Source organism: Asparagus officinalis, chromosome 5 (assembly GCF_001876935.1).
Source record: "Asparagus officinalis chromosome 5, Aspof.V1, whole genome shotgun sequence".
In the NCBI taxonomy this organism is placed as follows: Eukaryota; Viridiplantae; Streptophyta; class Magnoliopsida; order Asparagales; family Asparagaceae; genus Asparagus; species Asparagus officinalis.
This window is the reverse complement of record NC_033798.1, coordinates 115,437,176-115,445,900: the sequence shown is the minus strand read 5'-3', so window position 1 is coordinate 115,445,900 and position 8,725 is coordinate 115,437,176. Positions and strand designations below refer to the sequence as shown.

Here is an 8,725-nt window from a genome sequence, read left to right as displayed (position 1 = left end):
ATGTAAGGAGGAATGAGGAAGATGAATAAAATGAGAATCACTTTTCTCCCTATTTCTTCTCTTGTCTATTTATATTTAGATTTCATGTCTCTTGTCTATTTACATTTATATTTCATGTTTGATTCTTACTTTTGATATATATGATGTTTGTAGATATAACAATAAGATTACAACGCGTTATCAGCACGAAAGCTCTAGCTAGCCGGTTCGTAATCGTCCATTGGTGGTAAGAGATATTTCGGTGTACACCTCTTACAAGGTAACAATACATAATACATTCGACCTTTGTCTATTTACAAAGTTTCATTTTTTCGTTATCGGTTGATCGATTATGCCTCTGTAATAATGCATGAGCGAATAAATTTACAAGAGTCGTTATGATGAACAGTTCTTGAATTGCACAAAAAATGATTGACAAAGAACTTTAGGAACTGTTAAGAGGTTTGTTCTGTTTGAAAGATATATAAAAGAACAAATATTCAATATGTATAAACAGATAAAGCCTTCATCTGGATTAATATAAATCTAATAGTTCTAAATCAACCAGCTATAAAAGTAGAAGATTATCACAAACACAAACATCGGTAGAGGCTTTAATACTTGTAGAACAATTGCATGGTTATCATCACTATCACAGTGCATATTTTATGCAAAGAAATTGGTTTATTCATGGTGCTAACTTTGATTTACATGTTTCCTATGCAAAGAAATACGTTAACTCATAAGCTAACTTCTATTGGTTGATCGATCATGCATCAAGTGCTTGTAAAACTAATAGTTCAAGATAAAAATAAGGATTTTTGTGATCCATGAGTTGAGTTATCCTCATAATCGTGGCTTAAAGTATCTACAGTTGAAAATTTATATGCATTGAGTAGCTCACAGATCATGAAGTTCAAAATTCATAATTTACTCTTATTTATTACATCAAAACAACTTTGTTAGAAATAATCTTATACTTCAGAAATCATTGATAATTAGTTCACCCATCAACATCAAGTTCTTGCTAGTTTCTCCCACCTGAGAACCAACATATGAGGACTAAGAAGCTGAATCTGATAGTTCCCATATACCAATGCAATAGCCATGACTAGATAATCCATACATTAAAAACTGTTCTTACTCATGTCCCAGTATCAACATGATAATGATGAGGCCAATCACCATATACTCCAAAGTTTTAACATTTGACTCTAATGTTGGGTACCTTTTTCTGTAACTGCTTTGTACGAGTTTAACTTCTGTGCATAGCTAGGCTCTCTCTAGATTTAGCTCTTGCATTCACCCTTTTCTAAGAAATACTGAACTACTTTCCAGTTCAATGTGGCTAATATCCAACCATAAGATCAATTCACCCTTTTCTAAGAAATACTGAACTACTTTCCAGTTCAATGTGGCTAATATCCAACCATAAGATCACAAGAGATGACTTATTGAAAAGTTTGACTACTTTCCAGTTCAATGTGGCTAATATCCAACCATAAGATCACAAGAGATGACTTATTGAAAAGTTTTTGTATGACATTCTTATATCCAATTTTCATATTTTTGTAGCATGTTAAATATTATTTCCTAAAAGGTTAAGCCTAACATATGAAGCTATCAATTATCATTCAGTTAATATGTTGGAAAATTTTAGAACACTTCTAGTTTTTGTTTCCTAAATGATTATAAAAAAACATACAGTGAAAGTATTGCATCTCTTGAATTTTCCAAATGCTATCAATGCTTATAGACTAGTGCAATTGCATTAAATGTGATGTTGAATTTTTCCAAATGCTATCAATGCAAGCAACTGTTAAAAGATATCAAATCTTTTATAAGTTTGAGATAGAGTCTCTCTTCTGGGTATACAAGTGTTATAGAACACGTGAATATTTTTGTACATGTGAATATTTTTAATTTCTCATGCACTAATCTTTCATCCTGCACTGTGATATATGATAGTAATTATTACTTGTCTTTGGCCTCGAACGTTTATTTTTACTGATACCCTTGTGATTTTTGCACGATTATATCTCTTGATTCTTTAAGTATCTTTGTCCAGAAGGCAAACACTTTAAATTTCCTCTCTATCAATTAAGATGTGGAAAAAAATTAATGCCTCATTGAAAAAGTATTCACTTTTCTAGGCAATCTTTGAAGGATCACTTTGATATATGAAAGCCAATAATCTTCCCTCAAACGCAACTGGCAGACTGAATCAGAACTTTTTGGATTTCAAATACATGTCTAAATATGATTCAACCATGTGCCATATTGTCTAACGGGTGAAGCTCGCAGAATTAATCAAAAAGATTTTTTCCTATGCTATGCAAGTAGTATTGTACTCCAGTAGCAGTACATGGCCAAAAATTATGCCAAGCATTCTGCTTTGATATCTACATTTAGAGTTGTAGATAATCACAACAAATTGTTGATGAGAAATCATAATGTTAGACTAGTTGGCTTACAAGTTGTGTTTGTAGCATATACTACAATTCAAAAAATTACTTATACGCGTGGATAAGGGGGAGGCTATGAACATAGTAGGAGATCTTATTCTGTAGCCATTTTTGGATTTTAAACCCTCGACTGAATACAATTCAACAAGTAACCTTGTATTCTTACAATAGTATAACTAAAAATTATATCAAGCATTATGAACTAATCCTTGCATTAGTAGTTGTTAAAAACACAACCAACTGTTATGAGAAACCATAATGCAAGTTTAATTGGTTCACACGTAGTGCCTGAAGCACATGTCATAATTCAAACTAATATTCATAAGCTTGGATGAGGGGGAGGTAGTGGACATTGTAGTGGATCTTATTGAGGTGGTCAAGGTAAACTATTTGGTTTTTCTATATTTGGATTATATGCATTTGTCAGACAATTTTAATTTATCTTGAGTTTGCTTTAAACTCTTGTGAACCTATGTGGTTTTTATTCATATGTGTATACTTTAGAATTTGTCTGACCTAAAATACACCATGTTGCGATGATTTTTGAGATTTAGAGACCCAAATTTTTTTAAATTCTGGCATGAGCTATTGGGTCATCTTGGGCAAAATATGATTTGTCGGATTTCCTTAAATTAAATGGGGCATTCAAACCAAATCCGACCAACTGCATATCACAATTTTCCCCATTTATCTAATACATGATGAAGAAGCGAAACATTTCTCATCTGCGTATTCTTTATTTGCAGTCCATGTTTCTATATCACCATCATAGTATACCTCTATGGGACCTCGGTGAAGGTATATACATTATTTATGAAACTCCGTCAATAATTTAGTATATATGGCCCATGTTAGGGAATCAATTTATATTTTGGTACGCTGACCGCATTTTTATTGAAGATCGATTCTTGATATTAGGGGGAGATTAGTGCCCAAAATACAAAATAATGTTAAGAAATTCCATTGATGAAAAAGATCTTCAATATTTATATCCACGTACTAGTCAAACTGAACCAGAAATTCACATGATAATTTGCTAAGAAAAGAGTGACTAAGCCTCATATTCATGTTGAGTATATCATTGATGATTTAGTACGCCAGAAGCGTACTGCACCAGAAGCATAGGTAACTTGTTAGTGAAAAAGATAAAAGTTCGCGGCACACCAAATCTAATATAGAAAGACAGTCACTCCCATAACCTCCGGAAGAGGCTTGTCCTAAAGACGAAATCTCCAGTAAATTGCACGTGCACTTGATAATAATAATATTAGAGATGCGGAATGACCAAATCCAATTGTTAAGGGAAATGAAGAGGATTTGGTTGACATAAAATAAGAATTAAAGTGATCACGAATTTGTGAAAAAGGAGAAATATATAATAGAAATATAAAAGTTGTCGACAACATAGTTACCTCTACAGTTGCTCTTATTATCTCCGAAAATAATCTGGATCCAGAACCTAAGTCGGTAGCAGAGTGCTTGAAGCACTCAGACTAGGTGAGATGGAAAGTGGCAATTGAGGCTGAACTCACTAAAGTATTTTGAACCTGTAGTCTATATATTCCTGCAGGATATAAATGGGTCTTCGTAATAAAAATAAATGAGAATTGTAAGGTTGTGAGATATAAAGCGAGATTCATAGCTCAATGGGTTCACGCATAGACCCATCATCGATTTAGATGTAAAATATTCTCCTAAAAGTGATTGTATTACGTTCCGTAAGTTAATACTTATGGCAGAAACTATGAATTTATATATGCAGTATATGTACGTCATGACCACATTTTTATATGTGTCATTAGACGCTAATATTTTTATATGAAAGTCCCTGATGGACTTAAAATTCCTGAATTGAGAGAAAACGAAAATCGCAACATGTATAGCATTAAATTACAAAGGTCGTTATACGACTTGAAATAGTTTAGTAGAATATGATATAACCGACTGAGTGAGTTCCTCCTGAAGAGAAGATATGCAAATAATAATGTCTGCCCTTGTGTGTTTATAAAGAAATTCGAAAATGACTTCTGTATTATCTCAGTCTATATTGATGATATAAATGTTCTTGGAATGCACAAGGAGCTTACAGAAGCTAGCTCATGCCTAAAGACGGAGTTTGAAACGGGGAAAAAACTTGGGAAAAACCAAGTATTGTCTCGACTTGCAGATCGAGCATGTTCCTAAATAAATATTGGTATACCAGTCAACCTACCTGAAGAAGGTCATGGAGAAATTTTAAATGAATAAATCTCATGAACTTAGTACACCAATGGTTGTTAAATCCCTTGAAGTGGATAAAGACCCATGCAAACATAAAGAAGACAACGAGGATATTTTAGGACCCGAAGTCCCGTATTTGAGCACGCTATTGAAGCACTTATTTATCTTATAAATTGCACCATGCTTGATATTGCATTTGTGTTACACATGCTAGCAAGAATTAGTGCATCTCCCGAAAGGAGATATTGAAATAATGTTAAATATATCCTCTGGTATCTTCAAGAGATCTTTGTTTATTCTATAAAAGAAATCGAAATATGACATTTGGTGGGCTATTCTGATGTTGGTTATATGACTGATCCTCATATTGCCAAATCTCTGACTGGTTATATTTTTCTGTAATGGTACTGTTATTTCTTGGAGGTCTATTAAACATACAACGTTTACTAGTTAAAACCACTCAGAGATTGTTCCTCTATATGTGCCTCATGCGAACGTGTAAGGTTCAAATCGCTGATAAAACACATTCGATGATCGTGTGGCATATTAAACGAGGATATTACCTCCACTGTCTTTTCTAAGGACAATGTAACTTCTGTTGCATAAATGAGATGTAGAAAGTTTTTATCCACTTGCGCTCGAAAATAACAATAAAATTAACATAGATAAGTTCGCTCTAAGTAGTGATAATCTAGACGATTTGATCACCAAATCCCTTAAGACATCAACTTTTAATTTTATGCATGGTATCGTGCTTGGCCACCACGGTATGCATAGATTTGAATGTTTGTTGTCTTGAGGGGGAGCGAATTATTCTTCAGAATAATCCTGAAGATCAAACCCCGAAAGCGGTAGTTGTACTCTTTTTTCCTTAGCTAAGTTTTTGTCCCGCTGGGTTTTCTTAGCCAAAGGTTTTTAACGAGGCAGCTAATGCAACACAAGTTTGGATCCCGAAGATCTATAATTGTACTCTTTTTTCCTTTGCTAAGTTTTTGTCCTACATGGTTTTTCTTAGCGAAAGATTTTTAACGAGATAACTGATGTAATAGAAATAATGTATGTATGTCATGTACTCTTTTCCTCGACTAGTTTTTCCCACTGGGTTTTTTCTAGCGAGATTTTTAACGAGGCATTGACATCACGAAATAATGTCCAAGGGGGAGTGTTGAAATCTAGAAGATAAGATGAATGTGGACATTACTTGAATATGGACAATTAATTAGATGACTCTTCATTAGCCAATGTTCTTTAGTCTTCTTTGTTAGCCTTCTTGTTTTGATGATGTTTAACAAACAATTTACCACTAATGTTGTTTGTCAAGTATTTGTGTTTTCTTATTTATTATAGACAAACAACGTAGTTGGAGGTTGGATGGATTAAGCCTACACGATCATATCAAGAGGAGGTTGGCGGAATGTCGGTGAAGCATCGTACAATTCAAGTTCAAGATCCAAGTTTAGCTTCATCCGCAACGTGTACCAAGTCAAGCTTATTGAAGATCAAGATCGGCTTGGGTAATTTAGTATAGGTTTATATTATGTGTGTTAAATACGTTAAGCTCAATATCTATACACACACATTTATTGGTTTCTTCGTATATATATATAGTTATATATATATACTTAAGTTTTTGGTTTCTATGCATATATATAGTTATATATATACATACATGTGTTTTGGTTTTTATGATATTACATATTTCATACTCTATTGTGTTTTAGTATTTATTGCATAGAATATGCAATTTTGTAAAAATATTGTATTCTTAGTTTTTAGACTTAACAATAATCATATACATACTTTATTAAGTCTATATAATCATTGTGTAAAGTTTCAAAACATGGTTTAGCCAAAATGTTAGAATTCACATGTTTCCATTTTTGTGTTTCGGACTATTTTACAAAATAATGTTTTTTCACAAATGGGAAATGCAATTTGGGAAATTCTTTTTGTAACATGTTCATTTACATGTTTATATACATTTCCCAAAGTTTTATTATTTTTGGACTTTATTTGTTATTTTTAACATATTTTCTAAAGTCTAAAAAATCAGCTCCAAAACCTGTTTTTCTGTAATATCAGTTTTCGGTCGACCGCACCGGTCGACGGCTCAATTGTTCATTTGTTTCTGGGCAACAGAAAGTCTGTCGGTCGACCGGTGCGGTCGACCGAGAGCTAAAAATTTCCATCGGTCGACCGCACATTTCTTTGGTTGGGATCTGGATCGCGGTCGACCGACAAAATTTCCGGTCGACCGGCAATAGATCCGTTGCTTTCCCAACGGCTATTTCCTGAGCTGTTTGCTGGGGCTGTTTTTGTCTTTTGTTAGGGGTTTTGACTAAGATTTAGAGTGGGTATAAATACCCTATTGCTGTTCTCTTTTAAAATCCAAGAAGTTTTAAACAATGGTTTTAAAAAGAGTTTAAGCTTGTTTTAAGCTTGTTTAAGGGTTTGTTTTAAAGCTGTTTTAGCTTTCACAAGTGGAGGAGATTATCTTCTTGTTTGGGCCTCAAATTTCCATCTCTCCATCTTGATCTATTGAGAAGTTTTCTAAACTCTACTCTAGCTTTTATTTATTAATTATTTGTTAATTATCATTTCTATTAAAGCTAGTTTTATATTGAGTTTAGATTTGATTTCACTCATTGTTACACACACTCACTTTGAGCTTATTGTATTTGCATACATAGTAGATTAGGGTTGTTAGGCTTTTATTGTGTTCTCATCCATATTAGAGAACAATTTATATTTGTTACATTGTGAGATTGTTAGGTTTTCGGTGAGCTAGAAACCGAGTGTGTTGTGAAGTTTTCGGTGAACTAGAAAACCGAGTGTGAGGAGTGAACGTTGTTCGGTGAGCGTTGAAAACCGACACTGTGAGGTGTAAACGTTATTCGGGTGAGCGTAGAAAACCCGGTTGTGATAGTGGATTTCTCCCCGGGAGTGGGGAGCGGAGACGTAGGACGGAAGGTCCGAACTCCGTGATCATATCTTGTGTTTGAGTGTGCTTTGGTGTTTATTTATACTTGTGTTTATATTTCTTGTCGCCATTGTCATTAGCTCATTATTTATATGATCCACTATCTAGTTCATATTGTTTACCCTTGTGTTAGTTTTATATCCCTGCACATACATTGTCTATATCTCTTTGTTAGGATATATCTTATTGTTTATATATCCTTGCATATATTTCTATCGTATAGCATATATCTCATTATTCATATTGCTTATCCTAACTTATATTCTTGTTGTATTTCATACTTGCTAGGATAACTTTTTAATTGGCATATAATCGGATTAGATTAGCATAAGACCCTAATCACCCCCCCTCTAGGGTCTAACATTCTTATTATCCATCTATATAATGTATGTCATGGACTACAAAATGTAAGGAGGAATGGGGAAGATGAATAAAATGAGAATCACTTTTCTCCATATTTCTTCTCTTGTCTATTTACATTTACATTTCATGTTTGATTCTTACTTTTGATATATATAATGTATGTAGATATAACAACAAGATTACAACAATAATATTTTTTTACAATAATATTTTTTTACGGAGAGATCACAACGCAAACACCAAGGGCAATAACGACTTTTTTAATCGATAAAAGTTTCGGGTTTCTAAAACCCCACCATTTATAAACCAGCCTCGGTAAATTACATAGCTCTCTTGGACCTCGGCGGCCGAAGGAGCGAAAGGGGTCTACGCGTTCCGGTAAGAAGAAGGATCGATTTTTATCGACCCTGGTTATTTCGATATCGTTCCGATCTTTCTCATTCTGAATAATAATATTCCTACGGCTTTCTATTTGTTGCATTTGATTGAACTTTAGGGTTTTAATCTAAAGCTCCGATCTGTGGTTAAAGAATTCAGTTCCATTTCATATCGAATCATCTAATATCTTGAAAACTATGCTTGTGACTCTTTTTTTGATCATTTAGTTTTTAAGTATCATCCTTAGTCCTTCAGCATTCGAGGGTTTCTTTTGGTGCACGTTTTCTTCGATCAACACGAGAAAGTTATTATTATTATTATTTTATCTATGGCGTTGTAC

General features: G+C 33.5%; 1 protein-coding gene across 1 annotated transcript in view; it reads left to right on the top strand.

Moving 5' to 3' along the window:
• Nucleotides 8,313-8,725, top strand: part of LOC109840812 (60S ribosomal protein L28-1-like) — a 2,814-nt gene continuing 2,401 nt past the window's right edge. Inside the window, exon 1 of the mRNA XM_020409588.1 lies at nucleotides 8,313-8,385. The gene's annotated coding sequence lies outside the window, so the exon portion shown is untranslated. The remainder of the gene's footprint in view (nucleotides 8,386-8,725) is intronic.